This window comes from Sander lucioperca, chromosome 24 (assembly GCF_008315115.2).
Source record: "Sander lucioperca isolate FBNREF2018 chromosome 24, SLUC_FBN_1.2, whole genome shotgun sequence".
Classification (NCBI taxonomy): Eukaryota; Metazoa; Chordata; class Actinopteri; order Perciformes; family Percidae; genus Sander; species Sander lucioperca.
The window spans coordinates 14584875-14607462 of record NC_050196.1 but is presented as its reverse complement, the minus strand read 5'-3'; the positions used below and the strand labels follow the sequence as shown (position 1 = coordinate 14607462).

At 39.0% G+C, this 22588-nt stretch overlaps 1 protein-coding gene across 4 annotated transcripts in view; it reads right to left on the bottom strand.

Annotated features, from left to right (window-relative positions):
* LOC116044484 (neural cell adhesion molecule 2) overlaps positions 1–10754 on the bottom strand; it is a 397500-nt gene extending 386746 nt beyond the window's left edge. For 3 of the 4 annotated variants that reach the window (XM_035998698.1, XM_031291726.2, XM_035998700.1), the window contains exons 1-2: positions 10701–10754; positions 2647–2732 (exon numbers count right to left, since the gene is read on the bottom strand). The gene's annotated coding sequence lies outside the window, so the exon portion shown is untranslated. The remainder of the gene's footprint in view (positions 1–2646; positions 2733–10700) is intronic. The other variant, XM_031291725.2, reaches the window with a different exon arrangement.
* Positions 10755–22588: the final 11834 nt, after the last annotated feature.

The window sequence follows — 22588 nt, the reverse complement described above, 5'->3', positions numbered from 1 at the left end:
GTCGTATTCCCTATGTCAATACAGTCGCCTCCCCCTCAATATCTGCTTTTCTTGTGTTTACTGAGCGAGCAGCAGAGAATGAGGTGCTCCCCCTCAAGGCCATAGCTGGTTATTGCAATACAATTTGGTTACAGCCATTATGCAGTGCAAGTTATTATTATGTATTATTTACATAATTTACTATCCTTCCCCTTCGGTTATGTTGCATGAGAAGGACGAGCTGCTCATCAGGTGTCACACCCTCCCACGACTTCCGAACAGCTTGTTTGAAATGCTGTGGTAAGCACTCTGGGTTATCATGCATGCAACATAAGCACACTGCAGCCAATTATAGAGGAAATACACTGTCAGTGTATGATGATGTCACTCTGTGATTAAGCAACATGATACATGATGAGGAGTAGAAGAAGGAAGAGGAGAATATGGGCGATGATCGTGATTATAAGCATGATGATGAATGATGTAATGTCATGAATAAAATGACGCCAGATAGCGTAAAAATGCATAATGTTACTCTGAGCTCGCTTTATTGAGTTTGTTTTCCTGTACAGCACTGTGTTCCAACCTTATATTGGTTAAAACGCACTCTATAAATAAACTAAAGTCTTAAACTAAAGCACTGGAACTTGGTCAGCCTATGAAATGGCTGTCATTCAAAGCTCCTTGCTGCTTCAGTCAGCACTTGACTTGGCAGGTAAGAATCACTTGTCTCGTAAACAACAGAGCGTTGGGCTTCAAACTCCGTGCATGATCATAGACTGTTGAAGCACACCTGCTGGCAAATGTAGTCAGGCACCTGAGGATTTCCCATTCCTTATTGTATCCATTTCACATTTCAAGTTTTCAGTTTATTCTATTAAAGCATCCAGGGGACTCATGCCTCATAAAGAGACGTAGCATGGCTGTTATACGGATAAAATAATTGACATTTCAATAATTTCTTTTATCATTCAGCCTCACACTGGCGGCAGCTCTTCACCATAAAATCTATTTCATTGCTGCTTTGACTCATTACAAGATTGATTTCTTAATGCACCAGGTGAACATCCACACAGGGCAGATAATGAAAAGTACTCTTTTTCCCCCCATGTACTTTATTTAAATGCAGTTTTGACAAACCTGATTGAGCTGAATACCTATTACCTTTGGTTTAGAATTTATTTAAGCCATTCTTTGGAAACAGAACAGCAGAGTCTTTTCTGACACCTGTAAAACACACCACTGGAGAAAGAAATTACTTTATTACTTTATTATAATTATAAACAGTTGTGACTGCTGTAGTTTTGGATTTGTGATGGTGAGTTTTCCTTAAAAGCTGCTGTTTTAATTGTTGTTGCTGTTTTAATTGTTATTAATAAAATCAGCACAAAACAAAAACGCCCCTTTTTCAGGACACTGTATTTTAAAGATACTTTTGTAAAAATCAAAATAACTTTAGAGATCTTCATTGTAAAGGGTTTAAACAATGTTATCCATGCTTGTTCAATGAACCATAAACAATTAATGAACATGCACCTGTTGAACGGTCAAAAAGGCAATAACAGCTTAAGGGCGGTAGGCAATTAAGGTCACAGTTAAAAGAAAATTAGGAAAGTAAAGAGACACTTCTACTGACTCTGAAAAACACCAAAAGAAAGACGTGGTGCAAAGAGGCACGAGGACAGCAGATGTGGCCAGGGAAATACATTGCAATGTCCCTAATGTTAGACGCCTAAGACAGTGCTACAGGGAGACAGGAAGCACAGCTGATCGTCCTCACAGTGACAGACCACGTGTAACAACACCTGCATAGGATCGGTACATCCGAATATCACACCTGCGGGACAGGTACAGGATGGCAACAACAACCACAAGAAGTGGCCAGTCTGGTGCAGTACATGAGGAGGAGATGCACTGCAGTACTTAATGCAGCTGGTGGCCACACCAAATACTGAGGGCACATTATTCCATTTCTGTTAGTCACAGGTCTGTGAAAATTGTTCAGTTTATGTCTTAGTTGTTACATTTTTTAATGTTCATGCAAATATTTGCATATGTTAAGTTTGTTTAAAATATAAAAGCAGTTGAAAGTGACAGGACGTTTCTTTTTTTGCTGAGTATGTAATGTAATATGTTAACAATGAATGAAATGAGTGTGTTATATGAAAGACGTTGCTCATAGTGATGGGTCCACAGATAATCACTCAACTCTGCAGTTCCCCTCAGCACTATGGTGCTTTTTAGCATCTTCACCGCATTGTTTTGGTATTACGACCCGCAAATCTACGGTTTTAGTTTTAAGCTACCTGCTCAACACCAAACAGAAGGACAAAGTTAGCGACTAGCTAGTGAATGGGTGGAAGAGTATTCAGCAGCTAAAGGGCCAGATATTTCCCTGAGGAGATGGTTGATGGAGACCAAAACAGACACACATTTTTGATATGCATAATGCAAACTGAAAAATACTAAATTGTAACCTCTCTTTCTGGACAGAAACATATTTGCTCGTTCCCTTACTGCAGACTTACGTTTTTGTAAGAGTAAAAAAAACACAAAAATACAAACACAAGGTACATAGGGAGAAAAGTTCCACTTATTTCAGTTCTCTCTAAAGAAACACTTTGAAGTCTTGACATACAGTATATTAAGTGTATAGTAAGTGCTTACCACCACCTTCATAGGTCCCCGGATCCAGATGGATCCTGGGTGACGTTAAGAGTAGAAACCACCACAGCTGAGCTTGGCTGATTCACCTGTTAATCAAACAAATAACATGAAATCACCTGTAAACCCTTTTTAAGAGTTAATATCTCTTTAATAGAAAAGATAATCCTGAAAATTGCAACAAGGACACATATTAGAAAAAGTGGCCTACGTTTTTAGTAGTGTTACCAAAACAATACTCCTTTCAACACCTACACTACACCTACTTTAAGAAGTATTAAATAAAATGTTTGTTTTGTCTTCTTAAACATTGTCTTAACATACTGTAGCTGTACAAAATAAATATAGTTGGCCAATTTAAATTAAATTAAATTCCAAAGCCACATTTCAGTACTTGACAACTTTCAATAAATCTTTTTAAAATAAAATTTAAGAAGTGAAATTAACTTTTCAGACACAAACTTCTTATGGAAAAAGAATTGCTACTTTATAAATTGTTATGTCATTAAGAGTTTACTAGAGCAGGCTAGGGTGAGGCCGTGCAGTAAAGCTGAAATTAGGAGGTTCAAAAGAGACTTTATTATTCCATTAGCAGGTTCTTAAGGTAATTCAGGTAGTTTCTTCAAAATCTATATCAAAGTCCAGGAACATAAAACTTAAAATTTCATTTTATTCATCAACATTAAGTGTCTGGTACTTTTCTGTCTTTTGGTGGTCCTTTCACAGTCCCATTTTCCCAGCTCCTTCCAGCAATGTGTTCTCTTAGCGCGTTCCATTTGTACCCGGATTTTCCAAGGTCAAAGACAGAAACACAGCCCATGACCTCGGATTTCCAAGTCGGAAACTGACAACCTTACACTACCCCGAGCTCAAACTCCAACATGGTTGCTCCATACATCAACAGTAGTGAAAGCTGTAGTAACATACAGTTATTAGTCTTATTTTTATCACACTGAATCAGTCGTACACACAGTACTGTTCATCTCCTATCTGTTGACATGTTACGCTGTTTGCATGTTGTTATCAACTGGTATTGCTAACAGTGGCTAACCTAGCTAATGAAAATACTAAAAATCCTACTTGTTAAATGGAACGCATTCAACTCGAGTGTGATGTAATCCCAGCTCCGGCTTCCGAGTTAAATGAAACGCACTATCTGTGCCCCCTGCCTCCTTTGTCCTGCCACGTATGAAGCTCCTCAGCCCTGCTTCAATTAGGTGGCTTAAACACCTACACCTGGGTGAGTGGATGAGGCATTCTGGGAGCTGTAGTGTGTGCCCCAGCAGCCAATCCTGTCTGTGAATGTAGCATCCCTCTAGTACCTGACCCCTTGTGGTGTCACAATATTGATGCATTGTGGAGTTTGAAGCACCAACTAGCAGCCATCTGTATTTAGCTGTGTTGTTAGCATCCTTGCAGCTGCTTGGGAGTCAGTGTCTTGCTCAAGGACACTTCAGTTGGGAGGACACTTTCCAAAAAACAGCAACTTGAGTGTGGTTCAGAGACAAGCGTCTGTTTATCTATTGGGCCACTCCACAGTGTTTTGCCATTCTTGCAACTTGAAAAGTGTCAAGCAAGAACAGATTTCTTTTCATACCCTGGCCTTCCTCACTTTTCGGTGACAGCTGCTGAGTTGGCACATGTGCATCATGCTCTTAAGCACAATCTGAGCTACGACAGCAGCGCTGACAGTGCACAGACACAGAGGACACTCGGTGGATCTTTGTGGGTTTTTGTGATTGGCAAAAAGATATCAAGTGGAAGGACCAAAGCAAAAGCAATTTTCAGGAGCTGAGGGGAATATATTGAGGTCAAGTGAACTTCGTTTTTTTCCCACATTCACTTTACATGAAGTCTGGTCTGGTAACATATTCATTATGTCGGAACAGCGGCCCCATAACAGCCCATGGCACAGTCCTGAATACTGATTTCCTGAGCTCTCATAATGTATTCATGCTATAGTTATGTTACATGTGACAGTGGGGTAGTCTCAGTAGAGGGTAATGTCAATATAAAAGCCCTCATTCCATTTTTTTTTTTTTAATTTAAACTAAATTGACAATGTCAACAATGTCACATGTTATTAGGGTTGGGTACCGAAACCCAGTTCCACTATGGAACCGGTTCCTACACAACCGGTAGGAATCGGACCGGATTAGAACGCAAATTTCGGTTCCTCATTTCGGTTCCACTTAATGTGTCGACTGAAATATTTTCCCTCCGTTGCTCCGAAACGGACGTAAATATATCACACTTTCTCTGTAGTCTACCGTTAGCTAGCTAACGTAAATGTAGGCTACTTTTAAAATGCCATATTTTCCCTTGGAAAAGTACTTTCAAACGTTAATGGGTCAAAGACGAATAAGGATTTCAAATTTGAAAATAAATGAAAGTGTCAAAAAATGCCAACTCAAGCAATTTATATTTTCATTAGAGTGTTCTATATACATCTCAACAACAGGAATTTAATTTAGAAATGCAACTTAATTTTTTTTGATGAATCATGTGATTTATTCCATGAAAAATGTCCTTCCTGGGTAACGGGAATGGATTTAAAAAATATTTAAATGTCTACCTTTTTAGCATATAAATGTTTAGGCATATCCATAGTTACAGCTAACCAAACACGCACTGTTCAAAAAAACTAAGTTTTTAACACAATTAATATGATATATTTGGGTATTTATAATTAAATGGGCTCATCGTTTGATTTTGGTCACACAATATTCCATGCCAAAAACAGAAAAATGATGAAAGAAGTCTTAAAATGCTTTACAGTAAAGGTTAGCAGGTTATTATTGTATACTCAACTGAGGAAAACATGATTGTGTAATATACCATGAAAATCTGAGTTTAAACACTTGACTGTGTCATTGTTACTCGGGATGACATCCCGTTAGCCAGGAATGACATAATGCAAAAATGCCATAAAAGATTAAAGAAATACATATTATTTTATTAATATAATCTAACATTATCAACACAATGCCTGAAACGTGATAAATACTAATAAAAAAACTATTTTCATTAACATGTCCAATCTGGATAACAGAGGACATGTCCTGGGTAACAGAAGATCTTCGTTATCCAGGAAGGACAAACTGTTATCCAGGAAGGACAAAAACATGATTTTCCCACCAAAAATCTGTCAAACATTGCATACTCAGCTAAAATATATCTTAGCCTTTAAAACATTAATGCCATATTTCACATGAAATAGGCATTTTTTTAAATATCAAAACATCAAATATGTTTTATTAGCGTTATCCAGAAAGACACATGATTTTTGGACGTAGTGCACCAGTGAACGAAAAAGCAAAATAAAAGCTTTTTTAAGAGAGAATTACTAAACTCTCCAGATGTTTTGGGGTCCTCTAAAATCTTCTTTATGATGTAATATCATATTTCATGACTATGCAATTGCATTATGGGTAATTTATGGATTTTAAGGTCTGTTACCCAGGAAGGACATTAGGGAAATCCAAAAGTAAGAACAAAAGTATTTCTTGAGTAACATTTTAAATAAGGGTAGGATTGTTACTATATTTGTAGGTATCACTGCAAACATCGACACAATTATGCCAAAGTAGATAATTAATGCTCTTATTATTATTTTTGACATTTTTGTCACATTTTTATACTTAGATTTTAAGCCCGGACATTACCCAGGAGGGACAGTTTGGTACTTCTGAGCTCAATAGCTCTTTGAATTTTATTTTTTTGCAATAAATACCTACTAAAGTGAGTAAAGAGGGGAGAGTTGAGTAATATAATGTAGTTTTTTTAAATTAATATTTATCTTTTGCATTATGAATATGCTTTGGACACCATAATTGACATGCCACGTCTTTGACCCTAATATATTGTTAAATTTAAATAATTTTCAATTTTTAAAAAACTATAAAAGAGCCTTTCTTTAATATCATTTTTCAGTTTTTCAAGTATCGGTTCGGCATCGGAATCTTAAAAATCCAAAACGATACCCAACCCTTCGTGTAATTGTGATAAAACAGACATCGGAGAGGTTGGAAATCAAAACATGTTTAGAAATGCTCATCAGTAGACACCTCGATAAAAATCAGAGGAAAACAACCTTCCAGCTTTTAAAACAAAATCAAAAACCCAATAATTGCTCACATTCTGAGAAGTGGGAGCTTATTTTCGTGAGTGTTCATCTATCCCTGAAGAACCCTGAAGAGCCCTCACACCACACCCAAACACACTCAGAGACCGAGTGACAGAAAGAGAGCAAAAGGTAAGCTGTGCTGGGATGCATGATTTTACGGGGCCCGCTTTAATGTCTGTCTGCGATTCTGCAAAAGGCATCTCACTCTCTGGGTTTATTGACCGGGTCCTTTCTGCCTCGGCTGCAATGACCATCAGATCAGCCATCCTTTACTTCACAGTTTATGAACTTCAAAGCTGCGCGGTCAAAAGTGAGCAGATGATGGACTGCAGGAACATTAGAGGGAGATAGCAAAAGAGCCAAGGCTGTGCTCCTACCTGTTTAATTTCAAATGAGGGAGATGACAAGGCATCCTGTGAGTGGAAAGTATGGGTGGCCTAGAGCTAGTAAATAAATCACAGCCACAGCATACTGAGAAACAAGGCCCTGTGATGCTTTGTATGTAGTAAGTGGGAGTTTCTGATCAATACGTACATCTAAAGTGAAGCTAGCAAAGAGGAGAGCTTGTTTGTTGGGATATTTTGGCTGGTGAGTGTTGGATATTTATAAAGGAAGGAGATGAAGCAGCAGAGGAGGCAAATGCTCAGTGAATCACTTCCTCTTGGTCAGAAAATACAATGAAATGCCACATTTTGGAGATATTTTCAAGCTAGAAAAGCTGTTACCTAGCCAGATTAAAGGAATAGTTAGACATGTTGGGAGATATGCTCATTGCCGTTTTGTAGAGACTAATGTGAGAAGCTTGAGACCACTCTCAAGTCAGTATGTTAAATGCTGGAGCCAGGAGAGGGTTAGCTTAGCAAGAAACAGCAAGCCTGGCTTTGTTTAAAGGTCACAAAATCCACTTCTAGCACCTCTCAACTCCCTTTAATCTGTACAAAAACAATATATAATATGTTTATTAGTGAGCTTTAGAAGTACTGGTATGCAGATTTTGTTATCTTTGGACAGAACCAGGCTAGCCGTTTCCCCATTCCAGTCTTTGTGCTAAGCTAAGCTAAGCGGCTGGGTCTTCTCATCTAACTCTCAGCAAGAAAGTTAATACTTGTATAACCAACTATTCCTTTAAAGCCAGTTGATGAAATACTTCTTTTTCATTTATCTTTGTTAGCGTCTATGCCTGGCATGGGCATACAGTATAATGGCTGTTTGTTCTACAGCATGGACTGCAGTAATGGTTTCCATTAGTTTTCATCTATATTTATTATTTCCAAAGATGAAATTCTATGTTAGTGTTCACACAGCAACAAAAGCTAAGCAAACTTTAAAAACCTGTCCAATTTTTTACAATTAGAGGAAAGTGCTTTCATAAAACATGATGCATGGGAGATATTGGAAATCCCATCACTTTCAAACTTCTTTGATAATAAAACTGAGCAACACAAGGGACAAAGACTGTTGGAGGGCTTTATAAATATAACTAATAGATGCTTCCAACATTCAGGGTTAGGCACATTGACACCAAGACCTGAATATGTAATTTTCGTCCTTTATTTTAGTCTGAAAACATTTATTTTGTCTTCAGATCTTGATTGCTAATTTCAGCCAGACAATTGGAATAAGGGCCTGTTGCACACATTTGCATGACGCCTGTAACCGTTTTTGTCTGTGCGATGAATTTAATGAGTTTAGTCTTTGTGGAGAAAGATGACCTTCTAACATGACACCGCCAGATAAGAAGACTTTGTCTCTGCTTAAACAAAATAACAGCAAATGTCATCCCCGAGGTCCAGGGGCTGATAATAGGTTTGATGTACAACTCTCTGATTTTGACTGAGTCTGACTTAGGTGATATTTTCAACACATCTACTGTATGCATGCCCACACACCTCGATACACTCAATGACACGTGCACACATGCACAACAGAAGGGCACACAGACACAAACACCCACCCAGGCGCACAGATTGTTTCGCATTAAAAAAAATAAGATTGAAGAGTAGTTTATATTGTCAGCAATTCACTTGCTGCTCTGAAAAAGCAAAAAATCTACAACATGCAGGAAATGAAGTGATGCAAAGGAGCAAAAGGTCCTCTCATGGTCCCCTTCACAATGATGTGTTTGCAGTGCTCATCAACATTACAATCTAATCTGCATAACCATATTGCACTTTGATACATGACCTGACTGCCATTATGTTTACCATTACAAAAGAGTTTTAAAACAGCTTTTGTCACTGAGTGTTTCCGGTCCAATCATCCACAACAAGCCCTGTGCCACCAGAAATATGGCCAGTTCAGGTCTTCAATCATAAAATTCAGTTAACCCGTACCCCGAACAGCGATAGTCAAATTATAGCTTAGAAAAGCCTGCCAAGCTATTGAAGCAAGTAAAGTATGGTGCTGTTGAATAAGCGACACTCTATATAAGAGTAATGGATGCAAATGTTAGCATACCCAGCTGATGACCAACAATACTCATTTCATACTTTATCCTATGGCAGTGGACTTTAACGTTTTTTAAGTCAAGGCCCCCTTAACTGACTACTTATATTGTATAAAATATAAAATGGAAGTTGCATATTAAACTGGACCTAAAGCCTTTATACAATACCTTTTTTTTGCATAGAATACTAAGCTATTCAAATAGCCTAATAATTGTTGGCGTGATTTATAAATCATGTTTTAATGTTAAACATACATGTGGCACAGTGAATCCTTAGGATGAACTGGATCTGTGGATGGCTACCTCAGTGACTATCTTACCTATAGACCAGTAAGCCTGTCATCAGTGGGGATTTATATTTACTAATAACATATTGACTTAAAATTAAATTTTTTTAAACTTTAAAAAATGAACTACAATTTGGAGGCCCCCCTGTATTGACTCTGAGGACCCCCTAGGGGTCCCGAACCCCCTGTTGAAGATCCCTATCCTATGGGGTTACAGGTTACATACATAAAAAAAATTAATTCACAACTGATGCTGACGTTAGCTAGCTTAGAAATCTAGACGCACCCTAGTGGCAGCAAATGTAATTTGCAGCCAGGGTCCGTCTAGCAACTCTCCATTGGCTTGCGAGCTGGAAAAACCAAATTCTGGTCAAGCCAATCACATTGTGTATAGAGTCGGTGGGCGGGCTTAACATATTGACAACAGAGTTGCGACGGTTCTGCATGAATTCCCTGCTACTTGAAAACAAAGACGGCTGCTGCTGGCGAACAGCGGTCTTTCGAATCGGCTTTGGCCGCGACTCTGGAAGACTTGGAGTTAAGCACTGAAGTCATTCTTCAGTGCTTATCTCGGAGTTTTGCCGACCGGATACGGCAAGAGTTTAATCTATCAACTAGCGTTGCTCTGGTTGGTTGTAGCGCTATCCTTTTGCGTGCAGAGGGAATTTGAAAGACAACCGTTTATCCCGCCCCTCGGATTGAGCCCTGCCAATGGGGAGTTCCCAGACCCAACATCTTGATGTGGGTCTGGCTTGTCAGGCTAGACGTTAGCAACAAACTGGTTGAAAATTTTAAGAGGTAAACATAAAACTAACCTTTGTCTTGCTTGTTGATGTATGTAAGCTAAGCAGCCAAACAGGGTTATGTTGGTGTTTTTTTCTTATCACACACTATGGCTGACTAGTTCTACATTTCAATACAAGACCAATAGAGTTTCTTAGTTTCCATGTCTTCAACATGCATAATCAACTGGTAAGGACATCAACTCCTTACCTGGGTCATGCAGCTTTAAACAATGGAACTTGCTTGAGCACTTTGGGTTTATGAAAAAGAAAATTAAACTGGTCGTGTAAACAGCATGGAACAATGGACTGTCAGAAACCTTGATCTGCAGGGTGTTTGATGGATTGAGCTTTCTACCCACGCAGTTTCAAGTTTCTACACTTCCTGAGGAGGACAACACACAACAACAACATACCAGTTATGCTTCTTCTCAGGTCCTTTGGTGATTGCTCTCCTCACCCACTCTTTCCTGTAACAACACAAATGGAATGATCACACTTTGAGTGATTCTCCGAGAACTGTTTACTGTCTGACCTTTTACACAGGTCTTCCTCCGCCCACGTTGTCCGCTCACACATTACTTTTGATTTGCTCATTGATTGCCCACATCTGCAATTTTTCAACCTGCAGTATCGGACTTACAATTCAATTGTTCAGTCAAAATAGCTGTGTGGATTGTCCACTGGAAGGGGACGTCACAATGAGGAATGCAGGTCGAGCTGAAGATGAGCGCTGCCCTCTTATGCAAGGCCTGTCTACCTGTAAGCATAGAGGCAGAGACTCTCCATTACAGGAAGCTTTTTGTACTGAAACATTTATGATCTTTCTGATTTTATGTCCTCTTACAGGCTGTCATTAATTTTAATGAAGCTTGTTAATTTATATTAAGTTATGTGCATTAATCCCCCTATGTTATCCTGTTTCTTACTCGTTCTAGTTCCTCCACAGGAATTATCCGACCAGGTGGCTACAAATAAGATAGGTAGATTGAGGGGGGGGGGTCTAATGTTCCCAGGGTCCTACGTTCTATATATAAACTAACTATTGTAAGAGATTGTTATGGTGTGTCAGGTTTTCAGGAGTTGCAGGTTTAGGCCCAAATGCAGAAGAAGCGACGAGGAGGTAGCAGATAGAGTGTCAGTGATTTAATGACAAAAAATAAACTTAGTGGCCGGGTTGGCTCAGTGGGTAGAGCAGGCGCACATATATTTAAAGGTTTATGCCTCGACGCAGAGGTCCAGGGTTCGACCCTGACCTGTGATGATTTCCTGCACGTCGTCCCTTCTCTCTCCCCTTTCTCACCTGTCCTGTCCATTAAAGGTGGAAAAGCCCCAAAAAAATAAATAAAACTTACAGTTAAAGTAAGATGACGAACTGACACCAGACAAAGGACGCACACAGACTAAATACAAAAGCTTAACGAGGGTCTAACGAGTTAACAGGTGACATGAGGGCTGATGAACAGGTGAAACAAATCAGGGCGGGGCAGACAATCATAAAGGCGGGAAAACCCACAAGGCAGGAAGACATGACACATGGGAAGTGACTCTTACAAAATAAAACAGGAAACTAAAAACAGAGGATCATGACAATGCGCTAGTTTGCCTCAGTGAAATATTATTAAAAAGTTATCTTATGGACTACAATGTCTTTTTCCTTTCCATCCCTCACTATACTTATGTCTATTGCAATTATCTTGAGGTTTCAGGCGAAATCTTTGTAGCTTTTAGCTTCCTAAACGAGTTTGTTTACTTTTAATTCAAGTATACGTGAGTATACGTAGAAGTAAATTAGTCTTTATATGTATATGTGAATGCCATTGTGTAGACATATCTTTTCTTTTTAACACTTATTAATATCACACAGTGATAGTAATGTAATCCTGATTCCTGCAGGTCCTAGCAGTCCTGTGAGAGTCTGACAAAGATGGAGGGATTCAACAGAGCTGAACTCTTTGGCTGTCACCAATTCAACAATTTGTTCCGTCGGCTACTGCACCATCTCTATTTCTATGTTGTTCACAACCTTGTTTCTTCTGCTGTAAATAAATCCAGTTTCCGAGACCTTGAAGTGTCTCAGTGTGTCTGTGAATGTTGGAAGCCAAAGATGAAAAGTCTTTGATGTAGCTTGTTAGGTCGCCTTCCTTTTACAATAGCCTATGTTAAGGTGCTGTAATTGCTACACTTGTGGCGTAAATAACCTTTGCAGCCGATGATTAAACCTGTAGGGCCATACATCAAACAATGATGATTTGATGATATGAACCTGAACTGTATTATGCCGTAGAGTGGTAGGAAATAGCCACACACACAGGGTCACTCGAAGTCTACTGACCAACTCTATAAAACATACATCGCCTTTGGGTAAAATCAGTCTCCTCTCTGTGTCTGATTCACCCCTCAGGGAGCAATCACTCTTCAGTACCTTCAATACCTCTCTCTGCAGTCGTTTTCCTCTGCCTATCAACGTCAGACACCACACTTCTCTTGGTGTCGACTAGTTTTGATTTGTCGTGTTGCTTTGATTTGACTCTCTGCCTTCATCTGCTCTCAGAGTCAGAGTTATTAACTGCCTGAATGCATTGATCATGCAAAATAATGATTTCCTATTCCAGCTTGAATGTACAGCCCAAGTAGAGTATCTGGCCATGCTGAAAATGTGTCTCTGTATTGAATATATTTGGTTTTCTGTGGGCAGGTCAGAGTAATTTCCAGCTCTGATCAATATTATTATATTACCTTTTGTGAAAGGGGTCGCTCACAGAGGAAAAATACCACCTAACTACATTTCCCCTTAGCTCTAGAGAGTTTTAGCATATTTAGCTCTTTCTGTTATTGGTCGTATGGTCCCACTTTTACTGTGTCTCACCTCTCTTATCAACCCAGGAAAAGGTAGCTGTTATCATGGGAAATAAAAGCTCTCTTAACCCACAGGAGTCGAAAGAGAATAAAACAGAGATTAAAAGAGAGTACATATTGGACTTACATTCATCAGGTGGCCAGGAACACAATGAAGGTTAATGTTGCTCTGTGTCTGCTGCTAGGCAACTGTGTGCTAACACGTTAGCCATGTGAGCGTTATTCCGCGCTAAAACAACAGTGTGGTGTTGCGGTGCAGCGTGTTAATCTGCCCCCAAGTGGCCAAAATAATCAATTGCTACTGCTTAGTTCCGCAGCGCCGAAGGTCTGGCAGTGCGAGACTATGCTTAGAGTAGTTCATAATTTAGTTTTTCTTTCTCTCTTATTTAATTATTACCATAACATACATTTTTAAATACATTTTTTTTAATGGCTGGGAGTTGTTAAACATGGAGAATTAAAACAATAAAGTATATAGGCCTACATTTTAATCTTAATATCTCCCTGATACTTAGGGGGAGTTTATTTCACAGTGTTAAACCTATATCAGTAAAAGTATGATTCATGAAACATTTAACATCACTTGGTTGCCAGATCTGAGGAGTCCTGCTGCAGAAAAGATCAGAAATATATATAACAGAGTCAAACCACGGGGGTCTTTAAAAGTAATGAAAAGACTAAATTAAACTTAGAAAGAATCTTAAATTGAAGTGTAAAAAGAATAGGGAGCCATTGTAACACAGCAAGGACTAGAGATAACTTACAACCTAAAAGCCAAATAATGCAGCTGCAGGCTGAGGGGTTGTCTTCAAATACTTCATTTACACCAACTCCTGAACTCTCGCTGGTCTCTGTATTCTCATTCTTACATCATCAAAGGTCCAAATCTAACATTGTCTTTGTTGGTTTCCACATCCTCTCTCTCTCTCTCTCTCTCTGTTCTCTCTCTCTCACACACACACACACACACACACACACACACACACACATCTTTCCTGTCGCTCTCTACTGTGTTCTCTTCAGCAAAGCAGAAATCCTTAAAACAACAACAATGCCATTGCTTTGCTGAGCCCATGGATGACTGACATCAGAGTGTTTTGGGTACCTGACAGCTCCCTAATGATTTCTTTTGGCTTTCCCATCCTCCGCTGTCTGCTAGGAAGATATTATGGCCCAACTCAGCACGGATCGGCCTTTTAGTTGGTTCTGTTTGTGTGTGTGTGTGTGTGTGTGTGTGTGTGTCTAGGTGTGTGTCTAGGTGTGTGTCAAAATCACTTCTTAATCTCAGTTATGCACATGCTTGCACATTAAATATAGAGATATAGATATAAAGACATGCATACTAGGACTACAGTTGAAAATTAGCAGACTGGCTAACACTGGTGCATTTACAGAAATGTTGATTAATGTGCATTGTCCTAATCAAATAAACTTACAAACAAATAGTAAAATACACACCAACCAAAGAAATTCAGCATAAAGAAGCTAAAAGAGGAAAACACTGAGTATATTGGTGTTTGAATTTTGACCAGACAAAGATCCATATTTGTGATTTTGATTTTTCTGACAGCAAGAGACACTCAATGAAAAAAGAAAGACTACCTAAAACATCTCTTTAGTATTGTGCTGTCAATTTTAGCCAAATGACATCACTCAGAAGCTCTATTCAGCTTTTTCTTAGATTTAAATTTACTTCCTTTACTTTGCTCAGCATTTCTCTCAGACATTCAATTGTGTTGACACATCAACACATGAAATGCACAAAAGCCACTGTTTGACCATCATACACATAACAAATGTTACCATCCTGCGAAGTGTAAACCAATGCTTTATTTCCTCTCTGAATGGGCCCAGTGCATATTAATTGATGCAGCTATGCTTTTAATTAAACCTGTGGTGCACCATTGACCTGTTGATCCATGATATTATATGCACAGACGCACAGTTCACTCACTGTTTTATTTCCGGCTAAGTAATGGTTCAAATCTCAAATGTGTGTTCCCTCAAAAACAAATAGACACAGCAGGAGATGTTCTATACTGCAATAAGATGAACATACTGTGAAGTGTAATGTGGTAAATCTATCAAAACGGTGCCCTGGTGGTCGAGGAGCAAAGGTGCCGACCCTGAACCGCAGCGTACCTGGTTGGAGTCCCTATTAAAAACATCTAGAAATACCTCTTTCACTCACAAGAATGACTCAGGCAATGGGGCTTCTCTACATTTTACATTTAGCTGTCAAGATGCAGATGGAGAAGTCAAAAAAAGGACAAAGTCAACTATCAACCACACTGTACTGTAAGCTTCCCAATGCCCCTAAGCCTTTTTGCTTCCTCATTGGTCCCTAGTCAGACTAATTGACAAAGTACAAGGAGTGATTTTTCACAGGAAGTAATTTGACACCTCTGGAGACTGGAGATCCAAAGGAAGAGTAAGTCAGCTTCAGTTACTTTATAACGTCAGCAACATTACAAAACATTTGAAAGAACAACGTAGGGGTGTCACGATACCAAAAATTCAGCAGTCGGTGCCAATACCAGTAAAATAACACGATTCTCAATGCCAATTTCTAAGATTCCATGTACTTGAACTTCTTTATTAAACTATTTGAAAAATATCAAAATGTCATAACAAGACATATACAACATGTGCAATAGAGTAGGGCTGCACAATTAATCACAATTGTATCGAAATTGCAATATGGACTAGTGCAATATCCAAATTGCAGGGGGGTGCAATATTTGTTAAAAGCAAAATTTGTGTGAAACCGTTCTAAAATTAAGTATTGTGGTGCTGCAGAGATGTCCCGGCCTACAAATCCTATCCTACAGACTAAAGAAAACATCTTTGTTTGGTACAGATCCTCGCAAAAATCACACTATAATCAATTTAATCTCTTTCAATGAAAAAATGATCATTCCCTCCAATATCGTGAATCATATCGCAATCATAATATCAGTCAAAATAATTGCTTAGCTAACCTTGGCGCTTGTTTTAGCAGACCTCTATAACTTCAGTTAAGTTAACTTTTTTTAACCCTTACATCTTCTAAAGAACTGCATAAAGCATGCTTTGGCGTATTTCTGACCTCAAATGTTGTCGGAAACTGATTTCAGTGATATAGTTTGAAAGCTTGGTCTCATATTTGTAACCCTGCTAAGGAGCACTTCGCTAAAAGTAAAGAATAAGACACATTTATCAAGCAACTTACCCCCACTCACAGCGAAGTGGTGGAGTAACCTTTAAGAGCAGTTCTCAAATGATCACATACTGAATGACATATACTCAGGACAGACACAGCCAACATGAGTCAACGACTTTCCTTACATCTGCTCTCAAGTAAAAAAAAAAGAAGCTATATAGCTTATATTGAGTCTGCGAGTAGGAATACAAGTGAATGATTTTTACTTTATATTCAAAATGCTCACTTTTAGCAGCTGCCCTGATGAAAAACTCAGTCCATTGTGTGCCACGTTCAACTCCTGTTGTGGCCAGGTTGGCTCAGTGGGTAGAGCAGGCGGCACATATACTGAGAGGTTTATGCCTTGACGCAGAGGTCCAGGGTTCGAATTGGACCTGTGACGATTTCCTGCATGTCTTCCCCTCTTTCTCACCTAGCTGTCCTGTCAATTAAAGGTGGAAAAACCCCAAAAAATAATCTTAAAAAAAAAACCATTTAACTACTGTTGGCTTTTTAACTCAGAAGAGCAATTGTCAATCATATGTCAGTCCCATTTAACCTAATATTAGTCTGCACTCTTTGACGCAACCAAAAAAATGCATGCTTTTTTTTGCCAGATCACAATAAGAGAGCTAATTCTGAAGGTTAATTGTCCAGCACTATCAGAACAACAACATTTGTTCAGGATATCTCCAACAGTGAAAAACATACACCTATTCCCTGTGTTTTTGTTCCCATATTGCCGGGCCTGATGTTCCCTGGATGTTCCCTCAGTGTACCCTCACACCGCCCTGTCACTCAAAGGCCGATGGCTTAATCTATGTCGAGCTTCCTTCACACTTTCAGCCCCTGTTTTGCTGAGCCTAGCCAGATATACCACAACCTTGCTCTGCTTCTTTTTCACCTTTATCTCCTCTGTCTCTTCCCCAAATTCCACTCGCCCATTATTTGCGTTTTTTCCTTTCTTTTCTCTATCACTCTTTCTGCGAACACCTCATTATGCCTTATCTGCTTTTCTCATTCTCTCTCCAATCTCTCATTGCCTTTCCCCCCTAATCTCCCTTTTTTAGTGCCTCTCTGCATCTCCTTCTGCCATTTGCTAACCTCTACGTTTTTTTTTTACCGACCTTAATCAAAGCGTGCATTGTGTCTCTATCAGGTGTGCTGATACCTAGATGTTGTTGGAAATGAATTGACTAACAGCAGAGTGCATGTGGCACATTAGCCCATTGCTTTAGATGAGTACTTGCATGCTATGAGGCTATTGGATCAGAAATGTGATATGATGTGACATTGAAATAGGTCCACCATTAGCACAGCCGAGTGCATTTGTTCATAAGGGCACTAGATAGCGAGGGCTTTGGCTCAAGTGCTTTGCAAGTTTGTATGTATTCATTTTCACCAATACGTGCAAATTGCTTTTGTGGAACAAGCCTACATCTCATGAGCCAGCACTTACAAGCTTTTTATTAGTTACATTATGAGACACACCAGCCACTGCCCACTTTAACTGGGATTTTGTGCCTTAGGGCTTAACAATTAATTGTTAAGCAGATAAAATGTCAGAGATGTATTCCCAGAGCCCGATATGACGTCTCTAAACACCTATTTTTGGTCCAAACAACAGTCTGAAACCCAAAGGTATTTAATTCACAGTAGGGAATCTTAACATTGGAGAAGCTGCAACCAGACCAACATGCAATCAAACAGTCAATGCAGGTGATAACATCTCTATGGGAGACAGTAAAATGCATTGCAACACTACGTAAAGGTGGGTCACATTGGATTGCAATTAGCAGTATTTGTCAACTCTAAAAGTAGGTTGAGGAATCAGCACTTTGATATGTGAGTTTAAGTGTTAACATTTTATCCATGTATGTATTTGTATTCCCAGTGATGTAAATCCTAATCCCTTCACCTCAATACAAAAGCTTCAGCAATACTTCACCCTTATGCTCCCATGCTGGCACCATCTCTGTATGTAACAGCATTAAATGTACATTCAAGCAGCCATTCTGTACATTTAGCAGCTGCTCTCAAAATCTGCTCATCGCATGCTTTGACTTTCCAATTTTCTACCCTGTTTAGTTACAAAATGTGACATTACATAGCTTCCATTAAAAAATACAAGCTTTGTGCTCTTTAGTTAAAACCAGGCTGCAGCCCCTGAATAGCTGAATACAGTAGATTTAGCTTCTCCTGAGCTACATGTTGCTCCTCTATTGTCAACAGGCTTAGTTCAGACACTTAGTCTGCCCTGGAACCATCCTTAAATTCAGCCAAGATGAATAGCAGACTCAGAGACTCAGAGCTGTCAATAATGTCCAAGTAGTCCCAACTCTGTGTGCTATTTATGTCGAGCAGGGATTACTGGAGCTGCATTGCCCTCTGCAGGCAGTAAGACATGACTGCACAGGATAGCAACACAGCAGCAGTGATTCCCTGAATACTCCCTGTAGTTCAACCCCCTGAAGCACACAAGCACACTCAATTACCTATTACTTTTTCTATCTTATTTTAAAGACAGATGCACACACCACAAGCCAGAACACAACTTGTTCGTTGTTAGCTCTTTAGTTAACCCTCAAGGTTTCATGACAGGTTGAGTTCTGTTGCCACACAGCTCACCCCGGGCATATTTTTAAAAACTTGTAAAAAAGTATCGTTGCTGCATTTAAAGAGATACATCATATTGTATTATAAATGATACAATATGGAACTAGTATCAACACAGCTTTGGGAACATTTTTTAGCAGATGCCAGAGAGATATTTGGGTCCAGATTTGACAAAATGTCGACAGCTGTGGATGTTTGCAGATGTCACTCTGGCACAGTTTTCCACACAGATCCTCAATTCTCGTGTCTCCTCAATATGAAAATGTTTGAGGGAGTTTCTAAGCCATGTATGTGCAAAACAACTGTACCCTTTTAAGCATTATTGAAAGGTTCAAAATACCCACACACTGAGTGGATTCAGTGGCCACAGATTTGATATCTGCATGCAGTCATTGTCCATCAGCCCGCACGTGTCCTTGAGTGAGACATGAATGCCTTTCTGCTCATCTATTGTACGCTATAGATACAATAGAGCTTTACAAGTATTACATTATTACAACTTCTATGCTTCCTCCTGGTTTGTAATGCAATTACATTTGTCAGATGTGTTAAAAATATCAGACTAATAATGGGATAATAGCATCAATCATAAGAATTGTTGGATAGGAGTGAGTTTCTGTAAATCTCCTCCAGTAGGCTTCATGTAATTTAAGAAGTATTACCTGGTGTTATTAAGCAACAGAGGGTTGGATGTGCCCAAATATAACATGCTACGTACGTGCCATATTCTCAGTCAACATTTTCAATGAATGGTGACTCCACTGGCAACAGCACAACTGCCCAAAAAGACTTCATCTCAGTCCATGGCCCTTTTGCTGCTCGCTGTTGCCAAGTGATTTAACGCAATAGTGATTCAACCTATTCCCTGTCCATGAAAGCGTTTATGTTTGCTGTTTTAAACGCTCAGTGCCAGCTGCTGTAGGTCATTCTCAGGAAAGAATGCTCTGGCACACAGGACGTGATGCGTTTTATGTTTCCAGAAGAGAGCCATTTTATTTGGTATAAACAGAAGAATAAAACAAATAGTGCTGGACACATTTTGATTGAGAGGAAATTATCTAGGAAGATATGTTATCAAAATAAAAGCACAGCAAATAATGATCCAAGTGCAGTAATGTCACAGTAGAATATACTCTATCAGAATCAGAATCAGAAATACTTTAATAATCCCAGGGGGAAATTATTTTTGTTACCACTCCAGGTATACAAACAACATATACAAACAACATATATTATTCAAACTTTTAGCATATATATTAAAAACAAATATACAGAAATAATATATACAATATGAAATGCACAGTATTAATTAATCCTCTAAGGAGAAACATATTTGTCCACTAACAGTGCACAGGATGTACAATACAATGCAAAAAGCCATAGCCTCAGTTTATGCCTCTTGTATAACTATTACAAGCGAGAACTCCCGAGGGCGAGAAAAACCCCAGAATATCTTTTGACAAGTTGTCAACACTTCTGAAGTTATTCCCAGAATCCTTCTAACTCATGTAATCTGACTCTTTTAACTGTCTGGGTGAAACTCATGACATTCAGGCAACTTTACTACAACTATCTCATTTAAATAAATATACATTCAATGTAGAGGTCAATCAATATGTGACAAAATTTGATGAGGCTCACAGATGACTTCGTGACTTGACGCCAGATACATACAGTAGAATGTTCTGTTTCTATCTTATCATTAATCAATATGTCACCCCTCCATATATGCTGCAGATTCTGTGCAAAGTGTCACTTTAAAAAAACACAGTGAAACAGCTCCTCAATGTTTTTCTTATGGCCTACAGAGCAAACTTGATGTCAAATTGAAATGTTTCCGACGCAGCTACAATGGAGTTTGATAGCAGTACATTTTTATACCATCAAACTTTGCACCTGCATTTGCACAGCAATACAGAGAGACACCCATTGTATAAGACAAGAAGATAAGATACCAATTTCTCCATTGACAAGATCCTCAATAGACTAAAATGCAATGCAGCCTCATTATATGATCCTGCAGCTTTCGCTTGCATGGGGTAATTTTGTAATTTTAACAATTGCATAGGCCACACAATGGCGCTCACTTTTCATTGACATAAAAACTTCCTCTCTCCTTACTTAAAAATGCTCTCTATAGACTTTTAGGGGTTTGCTGAAAGGCATTCTGGGTTATCTGAGAAAATCAGTAAGTAAAACAGATGCAGACAAGCAGGTCTTGGGGCGGAGGGGTCGGTGTGTGTGTGTAAAGTACAACACTTCATCACAAAAACGCTTCTGGAATGGACTGGACGTAATAGATTGATATCAAGGAGTGTACGCATAATGAGCAGGGGATTGATGGTTGAAAGCATCTGCTTAAGGGCACCAGTGCATCTGCAGTTCCTCGTCCTGCAGGACTCAGGATCATTGCACAAATTTCAACTCCAGCGTCGTGACATCACTCACTTAAATGAAGCCTGTCTGTGTATCGACAACAGGGAGAACTGTAATGAGACAGCACATTATTGCAATGTTCCTGTCGCAAGTGACATGGCCTGTAGAAGCTGCAAACAGATGTTTGACAATGTCTAAATGAGCTACAGCAGATTGCTGTAGCTCATTTCCAAATTGTCACGTACTGTTTACAATTGTGAAAAAAAATCATCATCTCTCTCTGGAGCTACATTTTCCTCTTTTTAGTCCTAATGAAGTCCTGGCAGATAATTCTCTCCATGCTGTCCCAGGATAAAGAAGTACAGAAAATGAGGGCAGCCCACTCTCATCAGCACTTTGTAAAGGTGCAATTACTGTAAACAAGGGATTTAAATCTCCTTCCATCCTTTAAAGAATTGTTATAATCTTTGCGTTATCCATCATCTTGGAGCAGGTGTCACATTTTTCCAGCTCATTTTAGCATGAAGCTTTGGTTGTTTTATTATACAGCACGATTCCACGTTGAAAAATGTTTTGCCCCTGGGCAGTTTAATTGGTTTTGATGACCGATCACTACTGTAATGTGTGACCAAAAACAAAAGAGATGGTGTGTCTGGGCTGTGTGTGTATTATTACTGTAATGAATTCATTCGGTTCGTTGTGCTCATAAACCATGAGTCAGACAACGTGACTGGTATGTTTTCTAGGCCCATAAAGACATTTTACTAGCAAAGTTATTAGTAAAAATATGATTTGAATGCAAAACCACTCACAAAAATCTGACACACACAAGTTAAGTTGTTATGGTTCAATATTGCTCTCTCTTGTTTTGATCTCTTGCTTTGATTCTTCTTTTTTTCATTGGTTCTCTGGTGAGGTTTGTAACAAAAAAAGATGAAAAGCCCAGGTTATTTTATTATTAAGGCTACATTTAGGGTGTCTGTATTCTTCTGCATCTTATTATCGTATCTTATTATAAGACCTTTGTGCCTTTAAAGAAGATCTATTTGTAGGACAAATAATGCAGGATTGTTTTAACTTATTTCTGGAGGTAAGAATGACAGTTATAAGGGAGTTTGGCAAATCTAGAACGGAGCATTTTGTGAGTGCAATGTGAGTGCATTAAGTTCGACATAGACAGAAAATTTAGGTTGACTTTGGGGTTTGTCGGCTGTCAAAATGTCTGAATATGATCTCATTGACCGTTGGCTAAGCTCTACCACCTTTGGTTAC